Here is a 19,257-nt window from a genome sequence, read left to right on the forward strand (position 1 = left end):
CTCAACTCTATGGTCAACTAATATTTGACAAAGCAGGAAAGACTATCCACTGGAAAAAGGACAATCTCTTCCATAAATGGTGCTGGGAAAATTGGACATCCACATGCAGAAGAATGAAACTAGACCATTCTCTTACACCACACACAAAGATACACTCAAAATGGATGAAAGACCTAAATGTGAGACAAGATTCCATCAAAATCCTAGAGGAGAACAGAGGCAACACTCTTTTTGAACTTGGCCACAGCAACTTCTTGCAAGATACATCCATGAAGGCAAGAGAAACAAAAGCAAAAATGAAGTATTGGGACTTAATCAAGATTAAAAGCTTCTGCTCAGCAAAAGAAACAGCCAACAAAACTAAAAGACAACCTACAGAATGTGAGAAGATAGTGCAAATGACCTATCAGATAAAGGGCTAGTATCCAAGGTCTATAAAGCACTTATTAAACTCAACAGCAAAGAAACAAACAATCCAATCATGAAATGGGCAAAAGACATGAACAGAAATGTTACCAAAGGAGACATAGACATGGCCAACAAGCACATGAAAAAAATGTTCTGCATCACTTGCCATCAGGGAAATATATGTCAAAACCACAATGAGATACCACCTCACACCAGTGAGAATGGGGAAAATTAACAAGACAGGAAACAACAAATGTTAGAGAGGATGTGGAGAAAGGGGGTCCCTCTTGTACTGTTGGTGGGAATATGAACTGGTGCAGCCACTCTGGACAACTGTGTAGAGGTTCCTCAAAGAGTTAAAAACAGAGCTACCCTATGACCCAGCAATTGCACTGCTGGGGATTTACCCCAAAGATACAGATGCAGTGAAAGGCCAAGACCCCTGCACCCCAATGTTTATAGCAGCAATGTCCACAATAGCCAAACTGTGAAAGGAGCCTTGGTATCCATTGACAGATGAATGGATAAAGAAGCTGTGGTCTATGTATACAATGGAATATTACTCAGCCATTAGAAACGACAAATACCCACCATTTGTTTCAATGTGGATGGACCTGGAGGTATTATGCTGAGTGAAGTAAGTCAATCAGAGAAGGACAAACATTATATGGTTTCGTTCATTTGGGGAATATAAAAAATAGTGAAAGGGATTACAGGGGAAAGGAAAGAAAACGAGTGGAAAATGTGAGAAAGAGTGACAGAATATGAGAGACTCCTAACTCTGGGAAACGGACAGGTGGTGGAAAGGAGGTGGGGGGGATAGGGTGACTGGGTAATGGGCACTGAGGGGGGCACTTGACGGGATTAGCACTTGGTGTTATACTATATGTTAGCAAATGGAACTCCAATAAAACAATATACAAGAAAACCCCGAAATCTGTACCAAGTGTCCACTCAAAGTGCATATAAACAATTAATATGCAGGAGCATTATTATGTTCATAATTCTATCATTCTGCAAGTATAACTAAACAAAAGCTATAAAGGAAATAATAATATTAAGTGCCTAGATGCAACATTTGAATGAACACCCTACATACCAATATTTGAAGTTTCAGTGTAATAAATGTGTTTGATTTCTGTTTTTAACAGAGTTTGGTTTAACATTAATGCTATTCCCAGAGGATAATATATATCTACAAAAGTTTCTATATTCTGTTTTAAAACACAATGGGAATAGAGAAAATGATTTTAAAGCAATTTCAGTGAACTCAGGGGTCTTCATTTTTAACTTTCTTTTAAAATGATGTAAGTGGTCCTTCATTTTCAGAATAAATCTTCAATCTTTCAGCAGTGGGTAGTTCCAACAATGTTGTCTATGAAGGAAAAGTTGACGAAAGAAATAGATGCTAGATCCATGAATTTCTTATGCATGAATCTTCTTTTGAAGGAAAATAAAATTCAAAATGTTCTATCAAATTCTTATGGTGTTTCATAATAGCTTCTCATTGATGTGCAATATTGAAGTCATCACCTACTCCATTAATCAATATTGCTATATTGTGGGGCATATCATAGCATTTCTAGAAATTCTATTCTTCTAAGCATATAATGGTTGGTTTTGCCTTTCATTCTCTTTTTATCTTCTGCTGAAAAATGTTACATTTTTCTCATCATGTGGAAGTGTTAAGATTATTAAAAGTATATTTATATCATATTTATATCAGACCACAACCCTGTCATTAATGTGGTTGGAATTAAACTGAGTTTTAAAAATTTTATGAAAAAATTTTATGAATAATTAAAGAAATTATTTTGTCGTTTAGGTATTCCCAACAGAAATCATTTCTTCAGGAACCGCCGTATATCAGCAAGCAATGACAGTGTTTATGATCAGTTTCCATATTATCACTTGATAAAAAGAATATTTTTAAATTTAACATGTTAGCCTTTATATAATTCACAGTTTTTATCATGCCAATAATCACACAGTTTGGTTTAGCTCACATTTTTTATTGCAAGATTTTCTTTATGAAAAACACAGTATGTTGATTCACTTTTTGGCAAAAAATCCTTAATCTAGCTGACTACTTTAAATGAATTCCTATTATTATTTGTAAGCCATCAGAACTTCTTTTTTCACAAAATGTAAATGCCAAACCATACCTGCTGACCCTGTGTATATACTTGGTTGTTGTGGCAACATCAAATTATTATGAAGGATCCTAGATACCCTCACTCTTAACTCTGGGAAACAAAGAGTAGCAGAAGGGGAGGCAGTTGCAGGGATGGCGTAACTGGGTGATAGACATTAAGGAAGGTGCATGAAGCACGGAGTATTATACAATATGTTGGCAAATTGAATTTAAATAAAAAATAAAAGTAAAATAAAATAAGACACTCTTAATTTCAATACTTGTTTCATTTATTAGCCAGCCAAAATCAGATAGCAGCCCTGCATCAGTGTGACCACATTTTAAGTAGCACTGGTTTACTTGGTATTTAAATAAATTACCTGTTTATGGTTACAAGTAAAAGTGGACCAAATCAATAAGGAAATATGCAGCTATCAACCAGTCAGTGTCAAAAGAAATAGATGCCGTCTCTTGATGGGAGAATTATTTACGTTTCTCCTACATGCAAAATATATTTACCTTTCCCAAGATTTTCATCTCATTGTAAATTCAGACTCAAATTCTGGGATCTCATCATATAAACGCATCCAGTTAGGTGAAACTTCTATTGATCATATGAACTAAGGGGAAGTACTGTGTCTTGCATGAACCCAAGAAAGACGTGCCACAGGAACAGAATAACAATAGTAAGTATGGACACATACAATAGCCCATTTTATTTCATTGCAGCCCATGTGTATTGGGCTGAAATATCATACAACAATAGTAAGTATGGACTTTGAATGTACACTGGGTACAGATTTTGTAATTCTCTTCCTTTTTCCCTGAGGTATGCTTATTTAGCTTATATGAAATGGGCTGCAATGTCATGTCTGTTGAATCTAATAATAAAAAATGAGGGATGTCCACAAAATGTTGTGTCCATATTGTGAATGTGAATGAAAGGCACATAACAACTCCTCTTCCATAGCAATTATAAAATCCAGGAGGGCACATAGGCTGGTTCTCCTGGGCTGGGGGGTGGAAGTAGGAAATTTCCCTTTACGAGGCCCTGTTTCTGCATCTCGAACATGTTCCCTCATCCTTGCTCTCCATATCTCCTCAGCCCACCCTCTTTGTTCTTGGTTCTGACCTATGAGCTATTCTTCCTTCTCTGTGGGAAATCACTGACATTTGTATTTGAAATGTGTTCTCACTTTGTTTCCAATTTTAGAAAGTTGGAGTCTGTTTTAGTCATGTATTATTGCAAATATTTGTGGTTTAAAACAACAGATACTTACTATCTCAGTTTCTGCGGGTTAAGATTCAAAAGTGGCTCAGTGAGGTGATTTTAGTTCAAGATCTCTCATAGGGTAGCAGCCAGGATATCTGTAAAGGAGGTGGTCCTCTGAAGGCTGTAGGCTCACCTACATGACTATTATCAGGAAGCCTTAGGTCATCACTCAGTTCTGTTGGAGCGACTTGCCTTTTCCTGACACACACACACATCTCTTCACAGGCTGTTTGAAGGTATGTGTGAAATGGCAGCAAACTTCCCCCAGAGGAAGTGATCCAAGAGAAAGTGGAGGAAGTCTGCTTTTCAAGGCTTGGTCTGTGAAATCAGACTCAGCCCTGTGTTTTGTCTGTTAGAAGTGAGTCGCTAATTCCACTCCACACTCAAGTTAGAGGGGGAACTTAGGCTCTACCTCTTGCGGGGAGGAATGCCACAGAATTTGTGGACATATGTTAAAACCACTCCAGAGGTCCTACAGACTGTTTTCATTTGAACCTCCTCTAGTCTGTTTACTTTTAAGCAGATACAAATTCCTTTAAAATTTTGTGGGATTCTTGTGAATCTCACTAGCACAAAAAGATATTGCAATTTTGAAATAGATGAAAATACGTGGCAGAAACTTGATTTCATTCAATTTCCCTTGATCAAAAGATCTTCATAGTTCAAATGATTAGATTGACATGATACTTTTTTTTTTCTCTCAGAGGAAAAAAGATAAAAGAGATTGTGTACTAATATATTTAGGGTTGAGGATTTTAGTAATAAGTAAAAAGACCCTTCTTTATAGAATGAACTAAATCTCTTTCACTTATTTTAGTGATTTAAGAAAAAGTCACACCTGTCAACAAGGCTCCTCTAATGTTCATTTAGAAATACTCAGAAAGGCTACAAGTTATGAAAAGGGAGAGTTGAAGTCTTGAGTTGGCTTGAGAAGACATACCTAAGGGGCAGTACACAAGACATAAATGAGAAAACTGGAGTTAGTTTGGATGGCCTGCTGTTGAGAGAAGACAGAGAGAAAGGAACATGGAAGTAAGACAAAGTGGGATGAGCCACATGGGAGAATTGTCAAGAGGTATTGATGAGCAAATTTGTCTAATATTAAAGTTGTTAGCCTCCCTGTGAGATAAAATTCCTTCATCTTGCTGAATTTTCAATGAGCTTAGAATGTGCAAATGTCTTGTATGATCTTCTATTCCACACCCAAGTCCATGAGAAAAGAGGGGAGTTCCACAGGACATGGAATCTAATGTTAGTGAAAACATGTAGAAGCCAGTCCATGAAGCTAAAATAACCCTGAAAACATAGATCTCTGGGAATGTACAAAAGGAAGCACAAGGGATAGCCGGTCTGAGCTATTCATAGTGTCACCATTTTATTTTCACTAGCAGCCAGTGCAGTACCTTGAACATCAGAAATACTTTATAGTGTTTGCTGAATAAATGAATGGATTAAAGACAATGATTGCTATATGATTTGAAGGACCAAGAAAAATCACTTTGCAACTGTCAAAAGTATTCATATTAATTCTCCATTGATTGCCCTTTACACATATTGTGTTGAATTATTAATTTAAACTGTCTGTGTGACATATTTCTTTTCTCTCTATAGAGCTTTGGTTTGTTTGAACAATTTCTTGCCTCATCATATAATGCAGAACTGATTTAGTGAAAAATTGATTATCTACCTTTGGTGAAGTGGCAGCCTTGTCTCTCTCTTGCTCTAAGACATTAAGCCATACCTTTCTCTCAGTGAAATGTCTGTAAGAAAATGTCATGTTTAACATCACTACATTGTGTGAGGAATTATGGTCAGAAGTTAAGTCGGTGTTTATTTTAAGAGATCAGAACTTTGAAATTAATTATGGCATCTTGTATAAAAGCTAATGCTAGCCCGTCAATATGGGGTACATATGCCCTATAACTATCGGCATGGGAGGATTGCAGAGTTTTTTTCTTTGTAGTCTCTGAACCAGGATGATGGGAAAATAATTTCCCAGGTTTACCCAACACCATGCTCTGGAAATAAAGGTTATAGTTCTAAGTTTTAGTTTTGTATCTCTAGGATTCCCCTAAGTCATTATGTGATGCTTCTAAACATACCCTTACCTTCTTCTGTATGGCAGAAAAACAGTGAGCTTGGCACACCAGGGTGGCTCAGTGGTTGAGCCTCTATCTGCCTTTGGTTCAGGTTGTGATCCTGGGGTCCTGGGATCGAGCCCTGAATCAGGCTCCCTACAGGGAGCCTGCTTCTCCCTCTGCCTGTGTCTCTGCTTCTCTCTTTGTATGTCTCTCATGAATAAATAAATAATTTTTTAAAAAAAGAGTAAGCTTATATCTACTTTGCATCTTTTACTTCCCCTCCTCAGTAATTAATGAATTTAAAATAAAACTTGATTTATTTTCAAAGGTAACTCAGCACTTGATTAATTTAGATGTGATTTAAATCACTGCCCGATGAACCTGTTCTTACATAAAAACTGGAAAAAAAAAACCATAGTGCATGCTGAATAGTTATGTTGGTAGATTTTATAAAGCCTACATTACTGATTGGTCAGTACTATTACACACAATCGTACTATAATTAAAAGAAGAACCTGGCAGTTGAATGCTATTTTAAAAATTAGCATAGGTTTTAGGGAGTGGCTGGTTCTGGAAATATGTGCACTTCAGCTGAACAAGTTGCAAAACAGAAATGCTCATTACTTATACAGAAATAGCAACTCTCACTCATTTGTGGCAAAGCTGAAGAAAAGTGAAGAATTCCCACTGGGAAATTGGTTCCAGTGAATCGGTCTGGAGCCAGCTTGAGGTGTGCCTTTATTCATTGCTCCAAGTAATTGAAAATAGATTTTAGATTGTATCCTTAAGCAGTTTGGGGTTAAATTGACCCATTGAAAACCATTTTACTTTTTTGTTTTTTTTTTTTTCCTTTTGTAAAATCTGTACATTTCCAATAATAAAATAGGGTACTTTTTTTTTTTTTTCTATAAGACACTGAAATGTTAGACCTCAATAGCTGCTTTTGGTACTTATGGAGCTATTTTGCTTAAAGGAAACAGAGTTGAATTAAACTATGTCTCCATGAAATCCTGTTTGATTGCATCAGAGTTTTAAAATTGTGAGGCTATGAAAAAATTAATTTGCATTTATCTTTAGAACATCCTGACCTAGCACAGTAGATTCCAGGTAGCAAATATGCTAACTAAGGATATTAATTCCTGGCTTTGTTTCTAGGGGATCATTTCATTGTTATTGTAAAATGCTGGAAGATATTAGATAATGTCTATCTGGGATGGATTAAAAGGTTGCATGGCACTGGGACAAGGAAAGAAATAAGAAATTCAGGGAAGGATCTAGAATAGAATAAAAGCTGTCAGCAAAGTAAATGGCCAAAAACAGAAGACACAATTTAATATATTGTTACTAATAAAAGTCCTATTTTATTCCTGACTCTAAATAATCATGTATCTAATTTTAAAAATATCACCATTTGATAGAGTATAAAATATAATTGAGGTGTGCCTATTATACCATATACCATATAATGGTATAATTTTCCATTATACTCAAGACTCTTTGAGTATCCAAATAGTAAATGTGGATCGATGAGTGTCTTTTGACATTTAATTCAGATTGGTACATAATTTGATGAAATTTACTTTGGAATCTATATTAAAGTTGTTAATACTTTATTAAGGGTTTATTCGGTTAAACTGGTCATGTTTAGAAGGGCAGATGATTGTTATAACTGAGCAAGATACATGTAACTTGTTATTTATAAATCATGTTATATGTAGAGCTTATACTGCAAATATACAGTTTTTATATATAGTTATAGATATATTAATGTAACTGATTGCTATAACAGTTGAAACATTTGCCTTGACTTCCATAAAGTTTTACTGAAGTATAGATTCCATTAAGTGCAATGCATACATGGAGTACAGTTCAATCCGTGTTGATAAATGCATATATCCATACGACCAACACTACAGTCAAAATATAAAACATTTCCATGAGCCCTTTACAGTCCAATCCAGTTATCCATTCCTGGACCCAGACAATCACTAATACACTTTCTATAAGTGTAGAATAGAATTGCTTTTCTTAGACTTTCATATGAGTAGAATCATATATCATGGGATCCTTTGAACCTGGCTTCTTTGGCTCACATAACGTTTTGTTTATTTACCCATTATGTTCTGTATGTCAGTTTTCATTCTTTATCGTTGTGTAGAATCTGCTGTGTGGGTGTACTACAATTTTTCCATTCATCTGTTGGTAGATACTGGTTTATTTCCGATTTGGGATATTATGAATAAAATTTCTACAGACAACCAAGTACAAGTCTTTTTGGACCTGTAAATTCTCATTCATTTTAGGTAACTACTTAAGAACATTTGGATTAGAAGGCCAGCACACATTTACCATTATAATAAATGATTTTTCCCAAAGTGGTCATGCAACTTTATATTCTCAGAAGCAATGTGTGAGAGTTTCAGTTCTCATTACTTTTTAGTATTTTGTCAGTCTTTTATATCACCTAGTAAGCTTATAGTGGTATCTTACTGTGGCTTTAATTTGATTTTCTCTGATGACTAACTATATTGAACATTTTTGCATGTACTGACTAGTCATATTGTGTCCTCTTTTGTAAAGTGTCTATTCAAATTTTGCCAATATTTTCATAGGGATATTTGTCTTCTTATTGATATGTATTACAAATATTTTCTCCCAGTGTAAGAATTGCCTTTTCATTTTCTTAAAGAAAGATGTCAGTGAAGTCTTCATTTATGATTTCTACCTCTGATATCCTATCTAAGAAATCTTTACCTATGTTGAGGGAAAAAGATTTTATCCTCTGTTTCTTTTAGACATTTCCTAGACATGGCTTTTAAATTAGGTCTGGGGTACATTTCAGTTTAGTTTTTGTGTATGACATGAGGCAAAGGTGGAGGTTCATCTTTCTGTGAATGTGCAGTCATCATAACATGATTTGGTGGAAAAAAACTTCATTCTCCATTGAATCACACTGGCACATTTACTGAAAATCAGTTGACATGTGATTGTGTTTTGGGGCCTCTCTGTTGTATGGCTTTGATCTATATGCCTATTATGCCAATACCACAAAATCTTAAGAAATCTTGAAATCTGTTAGTGGTATATTCTTTCATTTTATTCTCAGCCAAAATTCCTTGCTATTCTTTGCATGTTCTATAAATGTTTGTTCTATATGTTCTATAAATGTTTGCATGTTCTTTGCATGTTTCTATAAATTGTAGAAATTGCTTATCAATTTATATAAAAAGAACTATTTTGATTAAGAATGAGTTCAATCTAAAGATCAGTATGTAGAGAATTGACATGGTAACAATATTTAGCCTTCTAATTCATGAACATGATATGCCTTTGATAAACTTATTTTCAATAATTTTCTATGCCATCCTTTATAGTCTCTAATATGTGTGCTTTACACCTTTTGTCAGATTTATCTCTTCATTGATTGTTGTATGTTGACCTTGTATTCTGTGATCTTGTTCAAATACACTTATTTTAATAGCTCTTTTATTACTACTATTATTATTATGATGGTAAATTCATTAGGATTTCTTTGAAGGGGGATTGTCTTCTGCATATAAAGCAATTTTATTTCCTCATTTCCAATCTGCATGGCTTTTCCTTTTCTTAACCATTGCCCTGACTAGGACCTCCACTATGATATTGAATAGAAGTGGTGAGAGCCAGCAGGCATCTTGTTCACTCCTAGTTAGGATTTAAATATTCAGGCTTTCACCTTCCACATGTTAGCTCAAGGATTTTCGTACATGTTCCTATTAGATTGAGGTGGTTCCTTTCCATTTCTAATTTGCTGTGAATTTTTATCATAAAACATCTTGAATTTTGTCAAATGCTCACCTGAAATGTTTATATGTGTTTTATGCTTTATTCAGCTAGTATGTTCAGGTGCACTAATTTTTTGAATGTTAAAATGAGCTCGCATTCTTATTATAAATACCATTTACGCATGACACATTTCCTTTTTCATGTATTGTTGGATTTGATTTGCTAACTTTTTCAGGTATCTTGTATTCATGTTCATGGGAAATATGCATCTACAGTTTTTCTTCTTATGTATTTTTTTGTAGTTTTGGTATCAAGATAATGCTTGCCTCACAAAGTTATTTGAAAATAACATGTTCACCTTATCCTTTATTGTCTTTTTGATTATAATTATGATCTTTCTTTTATTCCTGACCTTGATCATTTATGCTTTATTTCTTCTTTTCTTCATCCTTCTAACTAGATTTTTAGAAGTTTGTTGATTAAAAAAAAAACAACTTCTGGCTTGATTTTCTCTATATTGTCTTTACTATTTTCTATTTAATAATTTTCTACTTCTTTTCACTTTCATACTTCTAATCACTATAAGGTTATTTTGTTTCTTGTTATAGATCATTGCTTTTGGATCATCTAATTATCCTAATTCAAATATTTTAGATGTAAATTTCCTAGTAATTAATTACTGCTCTAGCTGTATACCATAAATTTTGATGTATTGGATCCTCATTTTCATTTGGTTCAAAATGTTCTCATATATTTTTGTTTGACCTACTGATTATATCCAAGTCTATATTTATTTCTTAATTATTTGAGTTTTTCCATGCTTTTTTCTGTATTGGTTTTTGAATTCAATTCTGTTGTGGTCAGATAACTTTGTATGATTTCAGTCTTGTAAAATTTATTTAGAATTGGCTGTGGCCTGGGATATAGTCTGCTTGGCTGAATGTTTCATTCACAGATACCTGAAAATAGTATGCAATCTTCTATTTATATGTGGGGTTATCTATAAATGCCAATTTGGTCAACTATTGATGGTATATATTATATAATCTGTTTATTTCCTATCGGCTTATGGATTCTAGATTGCTTTGTTCTCCTTAACTTTTCATCCATCTTCCCTTACCAAATGTTCAACCCTTGAATTAATAGCTTCATCGACTGGTAGAAAGACAGCAGACTTATAGAGACTATTTATACGTACAGTTCATACAATGACATTAAATCCCGTGATGCTTCCTAACTGAACCTTGACTTACACACCTGTTCAGTCTTTAATATTTTTTTAAATTTTTATTTATTTATGATAGTCACAGACAGAGAGAGAGAGAGAGAGAGAGGCAGAGACATAGGCAGAGGGAGAAGCAGGCTCCGTGCACCGGGAGCCTGATGTGGGATTAGATCCCGGGTCTCCAGGATCGCACCCTGGGCCAAAGGCAGGCGCCAAACCGCTGCGCCACCCAGGGATCCCTTGTTCAGTCTTTACATAATGTCTCCCACTTTCCACTTTTGTCTATTTTTATTGTTTTCAGATGTGGGTTTGTTTAAGATTTGTATTTGTTTGTTTATTTATTTATTTATTTATTTATTTATTTGGCAGAGAGAGGGAGCGCACAAGCAGAGGGAGGGGCAGGTGGAGAGGGAGAAGCATTGCCCAAACTACTTAAATCTCTCTGCTTCATTTTCTTCATGTGATTCTCTTGAGACTTAAATTATACAAGTTCAGCCCTGAGATTACTGACTAGCATATTTTAAGTATATGATCAATATTAGGTATTATTAAGTGCAAATTTGTGTTAAATCCAGCCTAACTTAAAGTAAAATCAATGGATAGATACAGTGTTGTGCACAAGGAAGCTCATTTTAGTCTTATTTTTTTAGGTAGCCTAGCAAAGAGTAAATTTTGAAGTTTTCTAATTCACTAGTTAACTCTGTGTACACCAAGAATTCCCAGGTGCTAATGGTATATAATCTGCTTTCTTTTAATTTCTCTTGGGAACTAAATATATTACAAGTAAGTTTTTCATTTGTTCCAGTGAAATCTATCCCCATGACTTGTAGTCATGCCTTGGCTCTAGATATGTCTCTACCTTCTAGCACCACTTCTTGGATAATAAACATCTCAGGTTAAAGACATACATACCTTTATGATAGTACCTTATTTTATCAGGAAGAAAATAAAAGTAACGTATATTCTTTCCGTTTTTTTCTCTTTCATATAGAAACTTAATGTTTCTGAGTTTGGCTGAGAATCATCATGGCTTTCCTTTGTCTGTAAGGAGAAAGAGTCCTATACTTCATTCTGCCAACAATCATGAATTCGAGAATCAGAGGTGGCTGTGTCAGAAAATATAGCAGGACATATCTTAAAATGTGGCATAATGGATCATAAAGAACAAAATGTAAAGATCAATATCACTTTTTTCTCTTATTTTTTCTAACAAAAACTGTGAAGACCAGTGCAAAGGAAGTATAACTATATCCTTTATATGCTCTTGTTAGCAAATATAATTGAGAAACTGAAGCTCACATCACAGGCTTATGTTGATCTCTTCTCCCAAGTCAACAGAGATTTTTATTCAGAGAAATCATCCGAAAATCTCTAAATATATTTCAAACAATGAACATCTTTCAGAATAAGAAAGCTAAATCCTAGTCTAGGTCCTATATGGATTCTCAAGTTAACTGCACAGAACAACACTAGGCTTTCTTTCAAATTTTGTACAGAACATATTTCTTGAGAAATACTAGCTGAATAATTATGGATGGAAAATATTTTTGCAGTCATTTTGAAAAGTAGAGGCATATCTGAAGTTACAGAGAAATGAATGATCTGACATTTTCTTCAGGTTATACCTTCTGTCAAATGATTTTTCTTATATTGACCTGGGTTTGCTATATCGTGCATGTGAATAGCAATGTTGGAAAATGCCACTTGGAAAAATAGGTTCTATTCAGGTCATGTCACTTTTATGTCTTTTCAGACTCATGGGGAACATTTTGTTTTTCCTGAAAATGGCATCCTGTGATACCAATAGTAAAAAGGCTGTATTTTTCCCCTAAGATCAGTGGTTTTGTTGTTAAAGTTCCTAATAACGGGCCTGATCATTTAGGATCTACTCGTTTTCCACCTGAAGTATCTGATAACCCATGATGCCAATCAGTCTTCTGGTTCCAACTGCATGTGACAGTCACACAACTTGGGGGTGAGGGGTGGTGTTTTTTGTTTTGTTTTGATTTTCGGTCCTTTAACAAAGCTACAGGAAAATCATGGCTATAAGCAGTGCCTGTGAGGTAACGGGGGGGGGGGGAGAAGGTGTGGAAATTACCAAGATATCTTCTCTCTTTCTGGAAACATTTATTTCCTCCCACTGTAAACTAGCATTGAGATTATGGCAGCTTGGAGCTCCAGACTCAAATCTCCTGGTTTTGCCTCTGAGCAGACATTGAGAGCTACTTTCTTCTATCTCAAGATCAGAAACCTAAGGTGATTGCGGCTGGGTCAGGGACCTGGCCTGAGGTTCTAACAAGTGCCAGGGATAGTGGATGGGGATCCACCTCACTCAGTAGCCTGCTAAATGAGGGGACAATTCTGTTGTCATCATTCAATGGATGGGGTGTCCTCTGTAACTAAAGGATTTCCTGGTTCTTCATTTACATAAATATAACCTATAGCACATGTGCACACATTTCTTACCATTAAATACCTCTTGTTTATTTTCACATGTTCTCAGTTTCAAAACAAAAGTGTTTAAGAGCTTTGTATGTGGTCAGTCTTCTGATTTTTCTAGTGGAAATTTGGTGGTCTACCATTATTAGGACATCAAGAACCTGGAGAATGCCTAATGATAAAGGTGCCTGTAAACTCAGATCTCATAGCAACCTGACTCATGGAGTATTTGTGCACTTCTGTACTTTCTACTCTCAGAGGAGCAATCTAGATTTTGCTTGTTGCTTCAGGCTGCGTTCATAAACTTTCCAGATCTAAATATCAACTGAAAAGCTTATTAAAAATATAGGTTCACTGGCCTTGCCCCAAGATCTACTGAAAAAATAGTCAATTTTTTTGCTAAGATTTTTTATTTATTTGGGAGAGATAGAGTCCATGTACAAGAGGAGGTGGTGAGGGGCAGAGGGACCAGGATAAGGAGAGGGAGAGAATCTCAAGCCCTGCTCAGTGCAGACCCTGATGTGGGGCTCAGTCCCACTAGCCTGAGATCATGACCTGAACCAAAATCAAGAGTATGTTGCTTAACCAACTGTGCCACCCAGGCACCCCAGAAAAAGTAATCTATATTCTTATAATCAGTCAAGTCTGGAAGAAATGCAGGGTATCAAGAGTAAGCTAGTGGATTACTTATAATTTTCTCTCTAAATGGGGGACTCTTTCTAATTAGTATGTGTGGAACGCAGAGGGATCAAAGTGGACTAAGGGCAATGATTTGCTTTCTGGTTTTTCAGCTATTTACTTATTCTCTTACTAAAGCATTTTTTTTTCGGAGTAAACAACATTATTTTTGTGTTTTTGAATTATTCATCAGTTACCTTGTTAATAAACAATATAACATTCTCTTCCTCCATTCATGCAAATGTTCTCTAAGAGTACCAAGATAAGAACCATGAATATTAGAAGGTAGGTTTTTGTTCACACATTCCTTCACATGGAATAGCTTCTTTGATCTCTGTTGAAATATGGTGAGATTATTGGGGTCAGTATCTTCCATTTTTAGCAGAAGAGAAACATTAAGAGTTAGAAGAATTAAGTCATTGCTTCAGTTGACAGAGCGAGTGTCCACAGAGCCAGGGACTAGCCCAGAGCTTCCTCACCCAAGTCCCACTCCAACCCTCCTGGGCTACATACAATTCTTCCTTCTGAGGGCATGACAGCAGCTATTACACCTAGCAAACTCCAGTTCATCTTATCCATTCATAAAATAAAAATGATAAAAATGTTATAGGTTTGTTGACAAGATGAAATGTGAGATCATATTTGAGACACCTCTAGAAAGTTTGAAGGTATATGTAGAGTAGGTGGTAGATGTTTCAAGGATGTAGATACTCTCTTTCCTCACAATATGTCATGTCTCCATCTCTATTTTACTATTTCTTTTACTTTTTAATAAATTAAAAGCAGGTAACTTGTTTTGAAATTGTAAGATGCTTAACAAATCAACATACAGTAAGTATTACAGGAAAATATGTAAATATCTCGAAGCACTGGCGACCAAGAAACGTAGGGATCAAGTCTGGCTCTTTCAGTATGATTGTGAGCACATCACTAATATGACCTTTTGAGGTTTTAAACTTTTATTTAAGGAAATAGGGAATGCAGATTAGATTAACAGTTTATATATATTTTGATACCAAAGATAAATTTAATTATTTTTCCCATGTATATGAACTACTTTTTCAAAGACTTTATTTTGTAGGAAAATTGCATTTAGAAAATAGCGTTTTTCTTTCATCTTCTAATTACTCATAAGATAAATAGCACATGTGAGTATGTAGTATATATACTCCATCAATCATAACTTACTGGAATGAAATAATTACATGTAGCTCTGGGAAATTTAATTCCAGCTTTATTTTTTATATAAATTTATTTTTTATTGGTGTTCAATTTGCCAACATATGGCATAACACCCAGTGCTCATCCCATCAAGTGCCCCCCTCAGTGCCCATCACCCAGTCACCCCCACCCCCCGCCCACCTCCCTTTCTACCACCCCTAGTTCGTTTCCCAGAGTTAGGAGTCTCTCATGTTCTGTCTCCCTTTCTGATATTTCCCACTCATTTTTTCTCCTTTCCCCTTTATTCCCTTTCACTATATTTTGTATTCCCCAAATGAATGAGACCATATAATGTTTGTCCTTCTCCGACTGACTTATTTCACTCAGCATAATACCCTCCAGTTCCATCCACGTCGAAGCAAATGGTGGGTATTTGTCGTTTCTAATGGCTGAGGAATATTCCATTGTATACATAAACCACATCTTCTTTATCCATTCATCTTCCGATGGACACCGAGGCTCCTTCCACAGTTTGGCTATTGTGGACATTGCTGCTAGAAACATTAGGGTGCAGGTGTCCCGGCGTTTCATTGCATCTGTATCTTTGGGGTAAATCCCCAGCAGTGCAATTGCTGGGTTGTAGGGCAGATCTATTTTTAACTCTCTGAGGAACCTCCACACAGTTTTCCAGAGTGGCTGCACAGTTCACATTCCCGCCAACAGTGCAAGAGGGTTCCCTTTTCTCTGCATCCTCTCCAACATTTGTGATTTCCTGCCTTGTTAATTTTCCCCATTCTCACTGGTGTGAGGTGGTATCTCATTGTGGTTTTGATTTGTATTTCCCTGATGGCAAGTGATGCGGAGCATTTTCTCATGTGCATGTTGGCCATGTCTATGTCTTCCTCTGTGAGATTTCTGTTCATGTCTTTTGCCCATTTTTGTGATTGGATTGTTTGTTTCTTTGCTGTTGAGTTTAGTAAGTTCTTTATAGAACTTGGAAACTAGCCCTTTTTCTGATACGTCATTTGCAAATATCTTCTCCCATTCTGTAGGTTGTCTTTGAGTTTTGTTGACTGTATCCTTTGCTGTGCAAAAGCCTCTTATCTGGATGAAGTCCCAATAGTTCATTTTTGCTTTTGTTTCTCTTGCCTTCATGGATGTATCTTGCAAGAAGTTACTGTGGCCGAGTTCAAAAAGGGTGTTGCCTGTGTTCTCCTCTAGGATTTTGATGGAATCTTGTCTCACATTTAGATCTTTCATCCATTTGAGTTTATCTTTGTGTCTGGTGCAAGAGAGTGGTCTAGTTTCATTCTTCTGCATGTGGATGTCCAATTTTCCCAGCACCATTTATTGAAGAGACTGTCTTTTTTCTAAGAAACCTGGTCTGTTATTTAATCTGTGCAAGGAGCACAAACATAGCAGATGTTGGGAGGGTCACATTCATATTTCCATTCTTAATACAATTACATGTCTATAGACATATACATTTTTAAAAAATTTTATTTAAATACCATTTAGCTAACATACAGTGAGAATTTAGTGACTCACAACTTCTCTACATCACCCGGTGCTCATCACAACAGGTGCCTTCCTTCATCCCCATCACCTGCTTTCCCTCATCCTCTCCCCAACCTCCCTCTGGTGACCATTAGTGTGTTGTCTGTAATTCAGAGTCTGTTTCTTGATTTAGTTTTTTCTTTTTGCCCCATATGATCATCTGTTTTGTTTCTTCAATTCTACATAGGAGTGAAATCATATGATATTTGTCTTTCTGTGACTGACTTATTTCACTTAGCATCATACTCTTTATTTCCATCTATGTCGTTGCAATGGCAAGTTTTAATTTTTTTTATGGATGAATAATATTCAATTGTATGTATAAGTTGCCTCTTCTTTTCAATTCATCAGTCAACGGACACTTCAGAAGTTTCCATAATTTTTTCCATTATTGATAATGCTGCTATAAACATTGAGGTACATGTATCCTTCTGAATTACTATTTTTGTATTCTTTGTGTCAATACCTATCTCTATTCTTATATTTGTTGTTTTGTAAGCATCATCCTTGTTTCATTTCTGTTGAACCAGATGACTTCTCCCAGGATTATTCTAAGCACCTGTACATTTTCATAGACTTCAGCAAAGAGTACCTTGAGACAAGAAAAAAAAAAAAAAAAGAAAAGAAACATAGCATAGACACAGAAGGTAGGTGGGAGGTTATATTGATTGCAAGAAATCAGAGAAAGAATTATGGAATTTGGAAAATGTTTTTCCTGTAGTGTGAGTGGCAAACAGTTCCAAATTCACAAAGTATTTTCAGCATGAATGTTCTCATCTTGGTGAAAGAAACCCCCCAACACATGATTTTGAAATCTACATTCTTCTTGCCTGTGGGATTTCAATCTTCTTTCTTAAAATGCCCAAGAACTTTTGTTTTGTTTTTATTTTTTAACTATGTAGTTGAGTAAATCAGAGTGACAACACAAAACATAATGGGGAAATGACTAACGTCATTAAATAATATTGTACGAGGCTTTCTAAAGAGACAAAGAGCCTCCAAGCCTCACTACCTAGGTTCTCATTCTCCTTCATTAATTCATTAAATACCTATTGATGCATGACCTTCTCTAGCAAGTAATTTCTCATCTTGGTAAACCTTAGAATCTCCTCCCTCTAGTCTTGTATGCCATCATAATACAACAAGTGCACTATGCTCGCTAATTTACGTATCTGTCTTCCTTGCTATATGTGCGCACCACGACCTACACATAGAACACAAGAGCAGTTCCTAATCCTCAGGAAGCGATAAACGATCTTGATGGAGGTATGGATCTTAAAGATCTGCAAAACCTCTTTGGGGCTTTTTAATATAAATGTCTTCACAGTGATTTTCAAGCTTATATTGATACTAATCTAGTTGCATTTAATACCTCTTATTTGGGGAATTGTATATGAGTTTTCCTCTATCTTATGTATTTTGTGTTTACTGCATGCTTTGTCCCTATCATCTATTTATTATTTTCTCCTGAGGTAGTATATAATTTCTCTAACTTTTCTGCTTATCAAAATTTTTTAGTACATGCTTTCTTATATTTGTCAGTTAATGTTAAATAAGATAAAACAGAGTGGCAAGAGGAGGATCCAACTTCCTAATAAAATTTGTGTGTGTATGCAGAAAAAAATGTATAGACAATATAGAGGGATAAAATGACGATGCAAAAATTTACAGTACAGTGTTGATAATGCTTGGCTTTTAGTTTCTGGCAGCATTTGTCTTAAATAATTCAAAACTATATAGGTAGAATTAAGAATGTGGAGAGAATATTTTTAAAGCTTTAAGAAATGATTCAATGAAGGGATGAAGAGTTACAGGAAATCTCAGAGTGAGTCCAAGAAACACAAAGTGGAATCATTAGCTGGAGAGGTAAGCTAAACCTGGGAATGATGGCTGCCTGAGGTCATGTACTAATGCCGGGAGACCTTTGGTTTATAGCCCAACAGAATGACAAGAGACACTCTGGGCCCACTGTCAGTGGGCTTTCTGGTTACAGACTGCAGAAATATGGGCTTCCCAGAAGTTCTGCATTCATCCTCATGAGACACAGTACACTTGGAGGAAGGAAAACAAAACACACCACTGAGGGGACAATAGGACATGTGCAAATCTTGGCTGTGACACTCACAGAGACAGTTTAATCACAAGCTGGTGGATATGCAGACATGAGACCTGAAAGAATCAGAGGAAAACAGAAGAAACTAGAATGCGACCCACAAATACTTAACATACTGAAATTATTTGCATAGGCTATATACTCATGTGCTTAATATTGTAAATAAAAGAGGATATTGAGAGTATGTGTAAAACAACAAGAGGCATAATAATTAACAGGGCAAAATGTTAAAACAAATACAACTTACAGAAATGTAAAGGATAATAAGGTGATGAAAATGAGGGTGATAAAGATGTTCTAAAATTTATTGTGGTGATGGTGCACAATTCTGAATATATTAAAAAGCATTGAATTGTGTACTTTATGCAAATTCTGTAGCATATGAATTATGTTTCAATACAACTGGTGTGTTTCTTTAGCAAT

This window comes from Canis aureus, chromosome 3, assembly GCF_053574225.1.
Source record: "Canis aureus isolate CA01 chromosome 3, VMU_Caureus_v.1.0, whole genome shotgun sequence".
NCBI lineage: Eukaryota > Metazoa > Chordata > Mammalia > Carnivora > Canidae > Canis > Canis aureus.